Source organism: Stegodyphus dumicola, chromosome 6, assembly GCF_044657685.1.
Source record: "Stegodyphus dumicola isolate Sdum_Otavi_A_Nest chromosome 6, ASM4465768v1".
Taxonomy (NCBI): Eukaryota; Metazoa; Arthropoda; class Arachnida; order Araneae; family Eresidae; genus Stegodyphus; species Stegodyphus dumicola.
This window is the reverse complement of record NC_140773.1, coordinates 36,564,609-36,581,648: the sequence shown is the minus strand read 5'-3', so window position 1 is coordinate 36,581,648 and position 17,040 is coordinate 36,564,609. Positions and strand designations below refer to the sequence as shown.

At 33.2% G+C, this 17,040-nt stretch overlaps 1 protein-coding gene and 1 long non-coding RNA gene across 2 annotated transcripts in view; one reads left to right on the top strand and one right to left on the bottom strand.

Annotated features, from left to right (window-relative positions):
• The window catches only part of LOC118183688 (rho guanine nucleotide exchange factor 17-like), a 597,408-nt gene that overhangs the window by 82,828 nt on the left and 497,540 nt on the right, over nt 1-17,040 (top strand). The gene's annotated exons all lie outside the window — the stretch shown is intronic.
• Nucleotides 405-16,160, bottom strand: LOC118198185 (uncharacterized). Its single transcript, XR_004759715.2, has 3 exons — nt 15,218-16,160; nt 6,722-6,834; nt 405-502 (listed from the first exon to the last, which is right to left on the bottom strand). It is a non-coding gene; the product is annotated as an uncharacterized LOC118198185 (long non-coding RNA).

Sequence of the window (17,040 nt, the reverse complement as noted above, 5' to 3'; positions counted from 1 at the left end):
TTCTGGAGATATTTAAAGCGAACTGGAATGGCTGACGTCATTTCTTGGAAGCTCCGCTTTTCCAGAGGCTATAAAATAACTCGCAAAGGAATATCGGGGTCTTTTCTTTAATGTAACGATGCAGTAAACTTCATACAAAAAGTTATTAGTAATTCTTTTTTATTTACTCCGGAAATATGATTTTTGTAACTGCTATTTCTCCTGACCAATAATAAATGGATAATGTTTTTTAAACTTATCGTCTGATAATTTAAGCTACGACTACATCTATATTTTTTCACCAATCTATTTATTCCGGACAAAAGCTGGTACATCACATATATATATATACTATCTAATCTTACTACAAAATTATTCCAGAATTATTGCAACTACTTTACAAAACCACCAATTGAATTACTTACCCATTGAAGGATACAAAAACCTTCCAGCCATTTGATGTCTTACGTCTGCCTAGGAAATTCAGTTGTCCCGGAAGCGATATCGCCCTCTTTTAGGAATTCTAAAAGAATTTAATGAAATAAAAATGATTAGAGATCATTAAGACATAAATTAGCATTACAGAATAAAAGCCATTGATTTTACTTATCAGTGAAGCCAATAATAAAATTAGTGGTTTTAATGACAAAGAAAGATAAACACGTAAGCCTGAAGTTGTGTAAACAGCAGTTAATAATATATTTAGCAAAAGTTGTAATTTATTATATTTTATTTTTTATATTTTTTCTTGAATTCATTTATTTTGATTCAAGCAAAAAAGTTCATGACAATAACGATCCAGTAATATGCCAGTTATGCAGGCGCGCATGAAAAGTAATTTTAAAATAATAATGAATCTTAAAGAGTATTGCCATATTTTATGAAATTGATGGGGTAATAATAGAGACTGCAATTTTTTTTTGTTAACATCATCATCATACCTCACATCTGGTACTGAAAAAAAAGAGCTAAATCAAAATTGTGTTTCTCCTTTATCAACTAGGTTTGCAGAAATTTATTTTTTATTGAATTACGAGTTTAAGGAAAATATTTAAGTGGGAAACTTGAATATTCTTTAGACAAATATGATTTAACTCATTAATTTCGTCCTGAATTAATTCATTCAGTTTCGTTCTTTTTAACTGGTGCTTATGCGGCTACTTCTCTTCTGTGCATTATTTATTTATTAAATACTAGAATTTTAGTGAGTTTTCCTCTTGTGTTGATTTTGAAATTTCCTATTTTAGTCTCAGAATAAAATCTTTGGAAAAGATTTACGAAAAAAAAAAAAAAAAAAAAAAAAAAAAAAAATTAATAAAAGCATGCACATATTAAGTTTTAAGTTAATGAATAAATAATATTCATTATAATTTATACACTACTAGGTATTTAGTAGGAAACAAGCAATTGAACTAAGAAATGTAACTTTTATGTGATAACGAAAATGAAATTATTCTGTGATATCTTATATTACTTATTTCACTTTCCGTTACAAGATGCTTGCAAATACGAAGTCGTTTTAATAAATTTTCCAAATACTCAAAATCGTTTTCAAACCACTTATATATACCGCATATAGATTTAGAAACATACACATATTAAAAGCGAAACTTTATTTCGTTATCTGTAAGAGATTACTTGATTTTTGATTGAAAATTACTTGATTTTTGATTGAAAATTACTTGATTTTTGATTGCAAATTACGTAATTTTTGATTGCATATTACGTGATTTTTGATTTCATTTTTAAGAACAACTATTTTAATGAAACATATACTGTACAACGATAACTGAATAAAGATGAAAGGAGCTCGATTGTCGATACCCACTGATATGATATTTCCACCTGTAAGATTTTGACATCTTGCAGACATTATGTGCAACAATGAGTAATGTACTCGTGAAATGGAAACACAAGAGAATTATAAAAGACCAACCTCGATTTTAAAGTTTAGTTTCGACCAGGGATGCCAAAAAACTGACAGAGACTGATAGTTGATGGCTTCTACATGTGGCGAAGTCAAACCATCAAGTTTCATTCGAAATCGTGGCCTCAAACGTTCGAATGACTTTCGGAAATTCCGCCGGTAATCGTATTGATCTTCAAAAAGTGCTTGCATTGAAATTTCTAAGGATAGGAGAAGGATAATGAGGCTTCCACACCTCTTCCCCTACCATTAAATCACTCAAGAAAGAGGAGTATCAGCTCGCCGGTATTTTAACTGTCCCGATGCTGCACAGACGTGCGACATTTAACAAGTATGCATGCCTTCTCCAGGATTCGATCCCAGGCCCAGCCTAGGTTAGCCTCTCTAACTACTCTGCCTTAAGGGAAGTTTAATAATTAGGGAGGAAATATGTGACAGGTACAGGCAGGAGAAGGCTGGACGCTAGACGTTCATAGTTAGTGCTACAGGTACAGTCCAACGGTCTTCCAGGTAAACATGTTAAATGTTGATGCTCTAATTTTGATGCAGAACGCTTTGAGAGTCAACCACTCTCTACCCGTTCCAGCAAACCACTCGAGAGGACTTCCGGATCTCTATGTGCCCCCATAATACTCAAATACAAACATCCTTGTCTTCTCTGGCATTCTGCCCCGACGCCCAATCGATACAACAGCCAGCGTCGCTAACCTCTATACAGATCAGGGTGGTTGTATGAACTACAGGAATTTGGTTGATGAAATGAACATATATATTTTGAAATGGAATATTTGCAAATGATGTAAATAAAACAGCTTGGAGCTACATTCGCGTAATGTAAATGCGAGAAGGTTAATGCATGCTATGCGAAGAATTCTATGTGGTAAATCTCGAAGATGTTACAAAACCCTGACACACAAGACCATGCGAAGCACTTAAGGGGGCTCATACCCCTCATGATCTTCGAATATGTGACTGTTGCAAGAATTGGGATATTTTATTTATTTTAAAAGCAATTACTTCCAACCTCTTACAGCTGACTACATAATATAGCTGCTTTGGAAACTAGTAACCAGAAAGTTTGTGTTGCCACAAATATTTTTGTAAATTAATCCTCTTTGTGACAAAATATTTCGCCATGTTTCCACATTGAGCGCATGATATTTTAAAAATGGCTAATGATACATACATGAAATTTGTTGGAATTCTTTATATGGGCACTATTTTCTAACTGAACCAAAAATCTGATGAATATTTTAATATTAAAAAAAGTTATGGACGAAAACATTACAGATTTTTTAAATAAAATACATTTTATAAACTCAACTCCAAATAAAATAAAAATTTAACATAAAATTCTTACAATTTTAGGTTCACAGTAGTTTCCAAATGTTATGAAAGCTATATATTAAATATGGAATTAACTTATGCAACAGAATATTTTAAACTGTGCGCGCAAGGTGGAAACATGACGAAAACTTTTGTCACAAAGCGGATTAAATTATCAAAATGTTTGTGGCAACACAAACTTTCTGATTACTATTTCAGAAAGCAGCTATATTATGTAGTCAGCTGTAAAAAGTTGGAAGTAGTTGCTTTAAAAATAAATAAGTTATCTCAATTCTTGCAAAAGTCACATATTCGATGATCTTATGGGTTTTAAGGTGTATGAGTCCCCTTAATGGATTCCATAGATATTGCGAAAGATAACGCTGGTTGTCAACGCAGAGCAAATAAAGAACATCACTTGACAGCGTCTTTGGCGAGAACGAACAATGATTTAACGGGAAAAACTGTTCTATAAAATGTCTTCCTTTCCAATTATTTTGTATAACTTGAGTTTTAATATAATACAATCCCAAGACCATGATTAAAACTAACTAAGGCAGGTGTAAAAGTTAATATCACGAGAATATTTCTGTTGTAGACGAAAGATCAATGTAATGAAAAAGTAAAGTTTTTATTAAATCACCAAACATTAAGGTAATTTAATGCCTAAATGGTTTTTGAAAATTATTTGGCACTGAGATTTATTTGGCACTTCTAAATGTGTTACAATGTTTGGTATTTAAGTAACGCCTTTCTAGAGATAAAAGTAATATAATATTAAAGAATTTTTTATTAAGTCTTTCAGAGCTGGAGTAAATTTTCAGAGTGGGAAAATGTCTCCTATCTCTGAAATTATTTCTTTCGAAATGTATCTGACTGAGTATTTAAATTGTCTAGATCAAATTACACGCTTCAACTTAATTAGCCATGGGAGGACATCGGTGGGAGCATCAGTCGAATTTTAGTTACACAATTACGTGACAGAAGCGGTATTAAATAGAGGTAAAACTATGTAAAGTTTCTAGTCCTTTGTTCGGAATATCTCATTAAATTAAGGATCTATGTAAAATTAATTATATATTAAGGCAGAGATGAGAATAAATTTTTAGAAATATAATTAAATTATTTGTAGCTAATTTTGTTACTAAGAACATGCTTTCACCTAATATTCCTAAATTAGCTTTGAATTAATTAAAGTGAAAAGCAGATTTGAATTAAGTTATTGTTCTTGATTTTTACTGATTTGGCTCAGGGACATATTGCTTTTCACACCTCTTGGTAAATTCTCTATTAATTCTTTAATAAAAATATAATCTTAATGGCATTCACTTACAGGAAAATTACATTTCTAGTAAACGAACTGTTTAACCAATTCATATTTTTAATAGAACTGTAGAAATGATTAGACTGTCGGAGATGGAATATGGAAAATTAATTGTTCCAGTGGCAAAAGTTGTAGCGCTGAACTTCCAGTTAACTAACTGGAAATGATAATTGCTCTTCCATAAAATCGCACACAGATGTAAAGCCATAATAGTACCTTATAACTCGTAGTTCAGCGGATAGAACGGCTTAAGAATGATAATCGAAGAGGTTTCAAATGTCGGAGAACAGACTGGTCGCATGGGCGTTTTGCCTGTTTGTAACAGGAATATGAGTCATTTTCCCTTGCAAAGTTCTCCACAAAGCCATCCTTCCTATTTGGCAGATAATCGTGTGATTTGATATAGTTTAAGAAATACAGTCTAATCCTTAAAACAACAGCAAAGTTGAATTTTTACCTAATTTTGCTTTTGATTTTGACGTATGTCTCTTATCTTCTCCGTATTTACAATATTTTAACACTTTTAGTCTGGGGCTCGCATTCATTCTCCATTTTACTTTACTTTAGGACATTCGAATAAATAAGGACATAAGGTATTTTCTCCTTCCTTTCCACATACCTCCGTGGTATAATTCGAAGCATACTTGACGCGAGGTCCAGGGTTCGAGTCCCGGCGAGACAGTGCACATTTTTCATGTCACCTGCTTCCAAATAACTAATGTCTCTACAGTGGCGGCCGAACTAAAAGATGGTGGACAAGAATTCGTCACTACCAGGATTTGGCAATAGGTTCTCCTTCCCCAGTCGTCTTTTAAGGTATTTTTTCCCTCCTTCCAGCATGTCTTCGGGGTGTAACGGTAGCACACTCGCGCGTATTTGAGAAGTACAATTCAAGTACCTGAGAGGACATTGCGCATTTTTCACACATCGTGCTTCAAAATAACCTAATGACTCTACATGGGAAAAGAAGTTAAGAAGATATAAACATACGCTGCTGATTACTGTTAATTTAATAATTGATTAGACAAGATATTTTAGTATTCCATTCGCCTGTTTGGCCTAAACTTGATTTTTACCTCCAGCTGAACTAAATAGAGACGATATCTTATGTGGGTAAGCGATCCACGTTTAGATTAATTTCATTAGAAAGAATTCCAGTAGTAAACTGTTTTACAGCATTAGACTAGTTTCCATAGACTACGACTAAACTTGTGGTAGTCTGCTTACAGTTAGGGTAAACAGCAGCCTAGAATTTCTGTCAACGGTTACTTTGCTATAATTCATATAAAGTTTGATTTTTGTAGTATACAAGTAAGCAACTGTTTAGCTTATACTTCCTTATTTTTCAAGTCGAAACAATAGCTAATCAATTAATATTTGCTAAATTAATGATTCACATGAATACAGAAAATCATTTACCGGAGAGAGAGCATCTCACTTCAACTACAATCCTACAAAGGGGACTTGCCCAAGCATTCACATACTTCCAGCGCCCTAGGGCACCGGTCGCCAACCGGTGAACCATGAAAACCTTTTGCTGGTCCGCAGAAAAATTGGGACATTATTTATATTTTTATGAAGGTTCAGTTTAAAAATGACGAGAACAAAACCTATTATGGAATGTGGATTATACTTCTTTTAAAATTTTAGCTACTACTTTTAGCGAAATACCCTCTGAATTTAGCGACTTTTTAGCTACTTTTGCAAGTGTATCTAGCGACATTTGAAAATGAGAGTTGGCATTCATGGATATGCTGCTGTTATCAATTATAGCGCGAACTGGAATTTTCTTTCCTTTTTGAATTACAAACATATGATAACACCGTTTTTTTCGTGTCTTGATGGATTTTTATGAGAACCATCTGCATTCTTGTTTATAATTGCATCACTGGAAGTTTCCGTTTTTGTTTTGTCTAACTGTTAATCGATGGCGCCATTGCTGAGTAAGCGATGATTACTATGTTTACAATAATTAACAATTGGTAGAATAACACTGTCAGTTTATTGATATTGCTTTTCGTTTGCCGCTTTGTTCTTGCTTTTCAGTGGTATGGAAATGTGAAGCTTTCGGTACAAGAAGGTAAGATTTTTGTATTTTTCATGTAATTTTCAATGTGAACGAAATATGTGTATTTCGCTGATTATTATTGTATAAATGTATTTACCTTTCTTTTTAAATTCATATTAGTGGTCCACCAAATATAAAATTATATATGTAGTGGTCCGTGAAGTTCTAAGGGTTGACGACCGCTGGTCTAGAATTCAGTCCTGCATATCCCTAAACAATTAAAAAATATTTATTTTTTATTTAATTAATTTAAATTTATACTGAATCAATGTCAATAAATTAAAAAAATATACATAACAATAAATAATCAATAAATCACAATAACAATAAATATTGTCACAATAACAATAAATAATGTCATTGTCAATAACAATAAATAATGTCATTGTAACAATAAATAATGTCATAACAATAAATACTGTAATTGTCACAATAACAATAAATTGCCAATAATGTCATTAATATTTGCCAATAAATTTGAGACCTCACGAAAAGTCAGTTTCCAATGATTGAGTTAAATGAATTATTAAGTAAAATTGCAAAAGTAATTTAATAAATGCCTTCATTTGTGTGTATTAATGATTTCGGGTAACTAATTAACAATCCTTAGTCTATCATGATACTGCATTTAATGTTCTTTAATGAACTGCATTTATTTTATCTTTAACTCTTTGCTTTATTATATAATGTTTCAGGCAGAAAACCACTGACTGTATTCACAGCAATTAAAATTCACTCATTAAATAATTGAATTGCAAAACTCTGTTTAAAGTTTTGCTTTTAGTTACCTCAATGCGCATTAGAACAGTTAACGGTTAAACTCAGTCTTTCAATGCCAGTAAATCAGACAATTTTTCTCATCAAAAGATTCAGCTGAGCCCATTGCGTAAAATTAATCGCTTTCCTGTTTGCTCAAAAGAATAAATTAAAGCAATTAGAGAAGAATTAAGTTTGTTCTTTGCGTTGGAAGAAATTTTTTAATTACATAGAGAAGTAAATTTAGTTGCTTCCAGTATTCGGCTTGTTAAGCTTTAAGCCGACGGAGTTAAATAAAGCTTTGTTTGATTTTTCTCCAAAATGTTTACAAAAAACGTCAGTGAAAACCGCTTTTGAACCATATTCAACCAAACTGCATTATTTAAAACCGCATAACTACTGTATTTCCTGGTGAACTTTTTTGTAGTCTAAGGACGTAGAAAACTGTTAGAGCAACGATTTCTGAAACTCTAAGGAATGATTCCTTATTTATTGAAGCATTCCCCCTAATGTTCTCAAATGGCATAAGTGGTTAGCCCTTTCAGTTAGGAAATGATTCTAAATACGAGTTTCAGTATAGCCTATTTTCACGTTTCCTGTGCTACGAAATGTAACAATGTTTACAGGAACGAACATGATCCAGATTACCTTAGAACTTCCTCCACGAAGACACGCATTCCCTTAGATATAGAGCTCTCGTATGCTTTGCCATATTCAAAGTAACTTTACAAAGTATTTCTTTGCCATGTACATTCATGGTGTACCCGGAAATGGTATAGAACGTTTTCACGTGTTTGCTCCAAAATAAAATGCTTAATGTTTCTTTACAGAATCGTCTGAACTAAATGGTAGTGGACAATAATTTGCTACCACCAAAGTTTGGGAAATATGTCCCGTCTTCCCCAGTCGCCCTTAATGTGGGGGAGAAAATAAGGTAATTACTTCCTCTTTACCGCGTGCCGTCATGGTATACTAAAATCCTAATCGTCTCTTACAACCTAACCTAGCCTCCACAATAGCATCGTAATTGAAATACAATAGATGATAATTCGTTACTATATACGTTTTGTTTGCTGGATATTATGCATTTATCTACTCACTCTCTAACTGGGGGCTTGACAAATTCCTTGCAATTAGACAAAATCCTTGCTGCGGAAAACCTAATACTCTCTATACTGATTCCCGAACTAAAAATATGGTTGACAATAGTTTGTTAACATCTAAATTTGTCTGGCTTGTGGATGGCGTGCTTCTCCTCCAGTCATCTTTTAAGTATGTGTGGGAAGGGGAATGTAAAGAATTAGCGCATACTTTTGTGCGTACTGGTAGTATGAGATATAGCACGTTCATCTAGCAATTAGAAGACAGGGGGTTCAAATCCACAACTGATTTTTCACGTATTGCTTCAATTAGATAATAATTTTAGCAAATTGAGATGCTTTCCCATCAAGAGGTAAAGGAAAGACTTAAATGTAATATCCACTGTCGCGATTTCGTAATACGAAAACAGTAAATAAAAATAAATATCTGAAAGAATATTTTCAGATTTTAACAGTCGCCCAAAAGGGCTACTGGTACTGGTACTATGTACTACTGGTACGGGTACTATCTACTGCTGGTACGGGTACTACTAATACTGGAGTTAAGCCTACTGGTACTATCTATTGATGAAACGAGAACTAAAACATACTTTCCTTAAAGGCTGAAGGCAAAGATGGATTGGAATTATGGTCGTTAACTAGAACAGAAAGATCTTTTTGAACATGAAGCGCTTCTATAAAATCTAATTCACTAATGGAAGATGTTTTTTGAATAATTTTGGCTGCAGAAAAATTGAAAGTGTGATTTTGGGACCAACAATGCTCTGCAATAGAGGACTTCTGTGTTTCTTTTTTCTGACATGTGCCTCATGTTCCTTAACGTCCGAGAACTTGATCAAGAACTAAATTATTTAAAAGCAATAGCTATTGAGAGAGGCTTTTCACCCAACATTATTAATCAAGCAGTTAATTAAGTTTTTTAGTTTGTTAATTAAAATTGAAAGATAATTATTTATTAATCAAGCATTATTAATCAAGCAGTTAATTAAGTTTTTTAATTTGTTAATTAAAATTGCAAGATAATTATTTACACTTTTCCGAATGACAACAATGTCACGTGCAGGAGTTAAAAATAATTTGTTTCGAACAATGTTGCCACTATTCACTTTCAAATCATTTGGTTTGTTAATCAAAAATTCATTAAAATTTTACAAAATATGAAATAAATAATAAAACAAATTTTAAATTCCAAATTGAGTTTCCAGGTGCACATATTCGGGTAGAGGACTATGATTTTCAAAATTTGTTGGCTCTATGTACCGTCTGCGCCCACCAGCGGACGAGAGGTAACGTCGCTGAACACTGGTAGTTCAGTCCGAGGTTCGAATCCCGCGAACTGGCTGGCTGCATGGGCGTTTCCGTGGTTTTCCCCATGTGTAACGTGTATACGGGCCAGTTTCCCTTAAAACGTCCTCCACGAAGGCATCCCACTCTTAAGACAGATAGCCCTCTAGTGCTTTGCCGTAATCTAATACACATACACACACTATGTACTGTCTTTTTTTCACAATGGAGAGACATACATACATACACGCAGATTCTTTATTATTATTTAATTAAAAAATCTGATGTGTACACCACATGACTTCCTTGTACGGAATATTAAATTATACGCATTTTTTCTTGCATTTTATTTACACTTATTAGATTGAATTAAACCTACTTCGCCGACAGCGCATAAACCACAATAGAATAAATGCATTCTTTAAAATTCACTTTGTTTACCATAGCGACACTCTGGCGCTAGGTTTACTTAACAGTATTATATTTCGTTCATATTATAACTCAGAATGCACAAAATTTATTTATTTAAAGAATTTAAAGAATTATCTAATCGTTGCCACATGTTCTATTCAAATACTATAATAAAGCTAGAACTATGTATAAAAGAAATTAAGCAAACAAAACAAAAAAGAAACAGTTTCTCACAGACGATTGAGTATTTCTCATTCAATTAATTCAGTTCTCCCTTCGCGACAAGGCAAAAATACATAAAAACTCAAAATATCTGTATTAAAAATTACGAAGTAAATTTCAAAAGCTTATTTCCTCAAAAAAATTCCAGAAAGAATTAAGCATGATTTAATTGGGAATAATAAATGAATGAGTTATCTTTGTTGTTTCGAAGCAAAGTTTCTCTAGATTGGCAACAAATGCACTAGTCTCCTGTTTCAAATGTAAACATCAATGAGCGCCATTAAAAACAGGCTTAGCGGCAATTAAACAACTTTAAAGTTGCTGATAATTCTAAAAATATTGCACACAGATTTACTAAAGGCATAAAATCCTTAACCGGAAGGTAAAAACAACATAATTCAATCATTTTTAAAGCAAAAAATGTACAATTTACAAACATATAAGAGTAAAGAAACTGAGATCACTGACCCGGGTAACGGATTGGATATATATATATATATATATTTGTATACGTTTGTTGCTGCCGATTGCAACCAAAATACGAGGTGCACATCTACATGTTATAGCAGTCCTATATACAAAATTTCAACGTTCTGAGGCTACTCGTTTTTGAGTTATGCGAGATAGGTACGTACGCACGTACGTACATACGTTCGTACAGACGCCACGAAAAATTCTCTTCAGAATTAATTTTAAAGCAGTTTTATAATTTTTTTGAAGGAAAAGAGTGTTTTATTCTGTCCTTACGTACAGATATCACGCAAAAACATCGTTAAATTGCATTCGATAGCGGTCAAAATGGATATTTTCGTTGAAATATGCTGCCTGAAACTTTTCGCGATTACACTACTTCCTTTTTCTATCGTACAAGGAAGTAAAAATGGAGACAGCGAAACGTAGTAACGGTTAGTTTATAAGATAACGGTTTTCCATCCGTACTTGATAGAGGTTATCTAAAATATATTTGCTGCTTATTAAATAATATGATTCACATATATATTTTAAATTATTATTATTCTGTGAAATATTAATGTGGTTGTAAGTACGTTAAAAGATAACCTGAAGCGCCGGAAAATACTAAAATGCAAGCTATATCTAATAAACGCTTTTAAGAAGCCCTCAAACAAGAAAATATTCTTCTCCTTAATACTTCTCCATTCTTACAGGCAATAAGAACCATCAAAAAACACCATTAGACTAAGAGGTGAAAAGAACAAAACGCAGAATAAACCTAAGAAGAACGCGAAGGTAAAGTAATCGAGATTGATCGCTTTTAAGAATAAGGTCACGGTAAAGCTTTCTGTGCGCATGCGCTCAATGTCCTTGCGTTTTTGTTAAACATTAACATCTTTACGATCGTTTCGCTGCAAAAGATAACACAACTGGGAAAGAGTGGTTTCGTGGGAGAACTCTATGTAATGGAGAAAGCAGAAAAATGGCTCATCGCTCATAACTACTCCACCCTATCAGTTACGATCTGTTAACGACTCTTGACATAAAAACTTAGAAAGGCAGAATATTTTTAAAAGTTGTGTTTATTATATTTTTGAGAATAGTCATCCAATTTCATTCATAATTTTTTATGTCTTAAAATTAATATAATAAGTTCAGGAACTGAAAAATGTGTCAGATGATTTTTCGGTATAGAGTATAAAGCGCACAAAAACTGTCTTAATTATTTTCTGCTTGCGCATATTGCTGCACTGTAATTAAAATTACTTACGTGGATTGTTTTGTTTTGTTTACAAACCCGCAAAAGCAGGAATGCAATCTACAAACTCAGTATTTTCACTTTTTGTTATCTGCGGTTAACCACGGCTTAAAAACTTTAACTAAAGAAATTAGTGGTTCATAACAATGATTTTGCAAAGTGTGGTTAGGGATGGAAGACAGTTTTTAATAAATCGTGAAACATTTTGAAATAACCTTTATTTGTTTATTGTGTGATTATATATATATATATATATATATGTAATAATAAAATTCCATAGTCAAAATTACACTTAAAATTCTAAATGTATGTTCTTTTCACTTTTAATGGCGACGGTCTCTTATTTGAAAGTACGTGGAATTAAATTCACAGCCCCGTAGTTAAGTTGTTTTTCCCGCCTTTTCTACACGTACGATTATAGAATGTTCTCGAGATATTTAAAGCGAACTGGATTGGCTGATGAGGCTGACGTCATTTCTTGGAAGCTCCGCCTTTCCAGAGGCTATAAAAAGACTCGCAAAAGGAATATCGGGGCTTTTTTCTTAAATGTCACGAGTAACTTCATACAGCAGTAAACTTCATACAAAAAGTTATTAGTAAAATTTTTTATTTACTCCGGATATCTGATTTTTGTAACTGCTATTTCTCCTAAATTATAATAAATGGATCCTTGTTTTTTAAACTTATCGTCTGATTATTTAAGCTACGACTACATCTATGATTCTTCACCAATCTATTTATTCCGGACAAAAGCTGGTACATCACATATATATATATATTTATTTATTTAAATGAATAAATGTAAAGTAAAAAACAGTTTAAAACCTAAACCAATTGCTGGCTACTAGCAGCAACAGGTGGTGGTAATAATGTAAAATAAAACAAAAAATACGTTTAAAATTCTTCCCATGTTCATCTCGGAATAAACCACACGCAGAAACCAAAACACAGAAAGACAGTGACAAACTGCAAGAAAAGGGAGGGGGAATATGCCAAAACCAGAAATGAAAATAAAATTTACATCTTCCGCTGTACCGTCATCAGGAGGTTGGTGCGAAGGAAGAAGCAAATAATTAAAACAACCGATTTCTAAACAAACAATACACAAATCACAAATTAAAGTTTAAAATTTATAATTTAAAAACAAATAATCTTAGAAAAACAATCAAAGTAATCAATGTTTTTATCAATCCAACCCCTACAGGACAAAGTTAGCAGAACACCAAATTGTATTAGTTTGATTAATTTTATTCAATAATTTTATTAATTTCATTGCTCCACTTTCGAAATGTTTTTGCTTGAATTTTGAGATATGTTCTTCCGGTTGGAATTTGCCACCCTTTCATAATCAAATTTTGATTTAATTATTCCTCCTGATTACTTAATTAACTATTCAACATAGTGTACTACTTTAATAATATGTCTCATCATATTTTGAAACTTCTCACTCTTGTTTATATATATATATACAGAGTGCCCACTAAAGCCTGGTACTTTCCGTTTAACTACGGCTATAGTTATAAAAGTGGTATCTAGGTATAGTAAAGTGGTCATGAGCTACTAGAGGAGATAGCTTACAGCGCCACCTGGTGGAAAACTGCGGAGTTACCGTCCCTATTTCGAAAACGGTATGAGATAGGAAAAAAAGTGAATTTCAAAGTTGTGGAGCATCGTTGATTTCGTACGTAAAGACATCTCATGGACATGAATGTTAAGGAGAGAACATTTTAAACGTGCATTTGTTTGTTCACAATTTCCTACACTGTGAGCACACCTGCTGTTTGAGGCATACCCACAGGAAAATGTCCATTGGAGTCAGGTCAGGTGATCCTGGAGGCCACTTTTCGAAACCACCATACCCGATTATTCGCTCTTCGAATTCTTCCATTAGGTACTGCTTCACTTAGGCACGCTGTCATGTTGGAACTATCCATTCTGGAGTTGAAGCAATGGCAGGTTCTAAAAAAAACTGGGTATTACGTCTTGCAGAAGTTCTAAATATCGTGCTGTCGTTAACGTATCCTGGTAAAATATTGAGCAGATACGAAGCTGAACTATGCGAAATGTCTATGGCATCCCCGTCCAGGAATCCAGGAATGCTTGATTAGGTATTAGCCGGTTTGGCGTACTTAATTCCTCTAGGATTTTCCAAACGTGACTTTTTGAGAAGCTACAGTTTTCACTTATGTCTTTTGTGCTGCTGTTTGGATATGTGAGGGATTGATCTGCATATTGTCTACTCTGTTTGTAAAGACAATAAGTACAAGGATGCACGCCCCGAGTTTAAATCATAGTCCTCTCGATTGCGAATTACAAACGACACCACTTGTGCAGCGATGCAGGCTCGTTTTTCGTCCGAAAGATAAATCTTTTCTCTTTTCGTTCAAATTTCGGAAACACACAAGTTTCGGGAATCGCGAAGAAACATATGGGCGTTTTTAGCGTTCTGTTTTTAGCATTCATATCCACAAGGTGTCTTTTCGTGCTAAATCGCCAAAGCTCTACAACTTTGTAAATCACGTTTTCCCCTATCTTGTACCGTTTTCCAGATGGGGACGTTAACTTTGCAGTTTTCCACAAGGTGGCATTGTACGCTATCTCATCTAGTAGCGCATAGTCGCTTTACTATAGCTAAACACCACTTTTATGACTACTGCTGCAGCCGTTCGGCAGTTAAACGAATGGTACCGGACTTTAGTGGACACCATGTATATATATCTGCAGTTACTTAATTTATATAGGATTACTAATTAATTGTCCATAATTATGTTTATTAATGTTTGAAACAATGAAATAATAATACAGAAACATTGATAAACGTAATTATCGACAATTAATTAGTCATCTTGTGTATATTAGAAATCACTTCACGTTTCTTTTCATAGGACTTACCACGTTTCTTTTCATAGAAATTTCCTTATTTTTCTCCTTTATTGGCTGAACAGCTTTGTGTCGGTTGCAATAAATCGTAACTATATGCATGTGGGCCACAATGAATCGTAGCTAAATATATGTGTTTCATTCTTGAAAGTTTGAAAAATATTATTTTATAAGTTATAAACGTACGCTTAGCTGGAATTGATGTAACGAAATAAAGCAGTCGAAATACCTTCAACACTAGCTTCCAATGAAAATCCAGTTCACGAGCTCCAATAGGCTTACGACATAAGGACCAATGGTTCGTTGTTCTTGCAATGCTGTGACGGAAGAGCGAGATTTTCTCCGCCTTTCTTTTCTTAAAACTGAAACGTAAATGATTTATACTGCTCATATATAGTACTGATAATACCCATAATGTATACATAGTTAATAAAATATTAAATGGTTGTTGAAAATTTAAATTAAAAATAAATTATAATTTATTAATGATAATGGGCAATATTCTAAAAATCTTCTTCTAAAAAAAAGAAAGTAAATTTTGTGTGATTGCGGGAAGGGTCTGAAAGTGAGATGTGTACGTAACCTCAAATTGTTTCAAATCAGGGTATGCAAAAAATACGCAGAATTATTTTTAGACAAGTTCTACTATCTAAAAATTTCAGAAATCAATTTCAGAAATGCGAAATAACGATAAAAAGTATAAATGTTTATCAAATGTCTTATATTCAGTTACAAAATAGTGATAAACTTTTTCCAGTAATCCACATATGTACAACAAATTCTCAACTCTGAGGGACACGTCATTATAGACATACACTTTTATTTTATTTTACGTGTTATTCATTTAATTTGTGTTAAAAGAAGAACCTCGACAGTAATCTCATTTTATTTGCAAGATGTATGGACGCAACTTCAGTAATATGTTATGCAAATTAATTTTCTTCAAGGCTGTTTTAAATTAGGTCATTCCCATGCAAATGCTCCGGGTTTTCTGCTCGTCAAAGAGACCTTGTATGATCCGAGATAGCCTTGACACATTTATTTGCATTAAAGAAAAGGGTAATATTTCCGCAAATTGAATGGAAGTGGCTTTGAGTTCCTTGTAATGATAATGAGCATATTGATCAGAGTTGGTGACAGAATATTGTTCCAGTGTGAAAGTATAAAATTAGATATTGTTGCAAATGCAGCATGAAATAATGTAACGAAACTAATGCAATTGTTTATACGAAATTTATACGTAATGAAAAATAAATGAACACATTATTTTTTATACATTATAAAAATTATCTATAAATAAACCGGCAGAAGTATCTAGTAATAAGTATTTTTATGCACAAGTTATCGCAGAACTCAAGAAAAACTATACATTCCAGTTAAATTTTAGCTATGGATCTAATTAAAATAATCATTAATTTGAAAAAAAAATATAAGTTACTGTATCAGCCCGGGTATTCATATGTAATGATGTAACTTCTTGGACGCCCTAATTGGTATAGTGGTTAGATATGCCGATCAATGTAACTGTTTATGTTAATTAGGTTGTTACATCGTAGGACGCAGGCTCGAATCTCGGATAAAGCTTGGATGCTTGTAAGTGTATAGTACCTTTGAAAGATGGGGGAGTATAAGTGTATAGTACCTTTGAAAGATTTAAAATACGCCACGCAGCCAAAATCTTTTCCAGAGGTTTGGTAATGCAGGAAAAGGGGTTAGAGACCTTTGGATCCGTCCCGCTGGAAATTCTTCAAAATTTAGATACTGCTGTCAAGTGCGAGCTGACATCTATAAGTCCCATGTCGCAGCAGATGTAGTCCGTGCTCTTCGCCAAGATAAAACTCGTGGACTTCTTCTGATGTTACTATCAGAAGAGTGATGTTACTGTCAAGTAACATAAGTCACAATAGATGGCCCTTAAAACTTGTTTGGAGGGGAAGTGCTTAAGTATTAGAATGTTTTCACACAAGTGAATTTGTTACGTTCAAGGTGTTGCATAAGCAATTCTTAATAGATATTGAGGAATTACGTTGAGGTAAATCTACATAAATATAT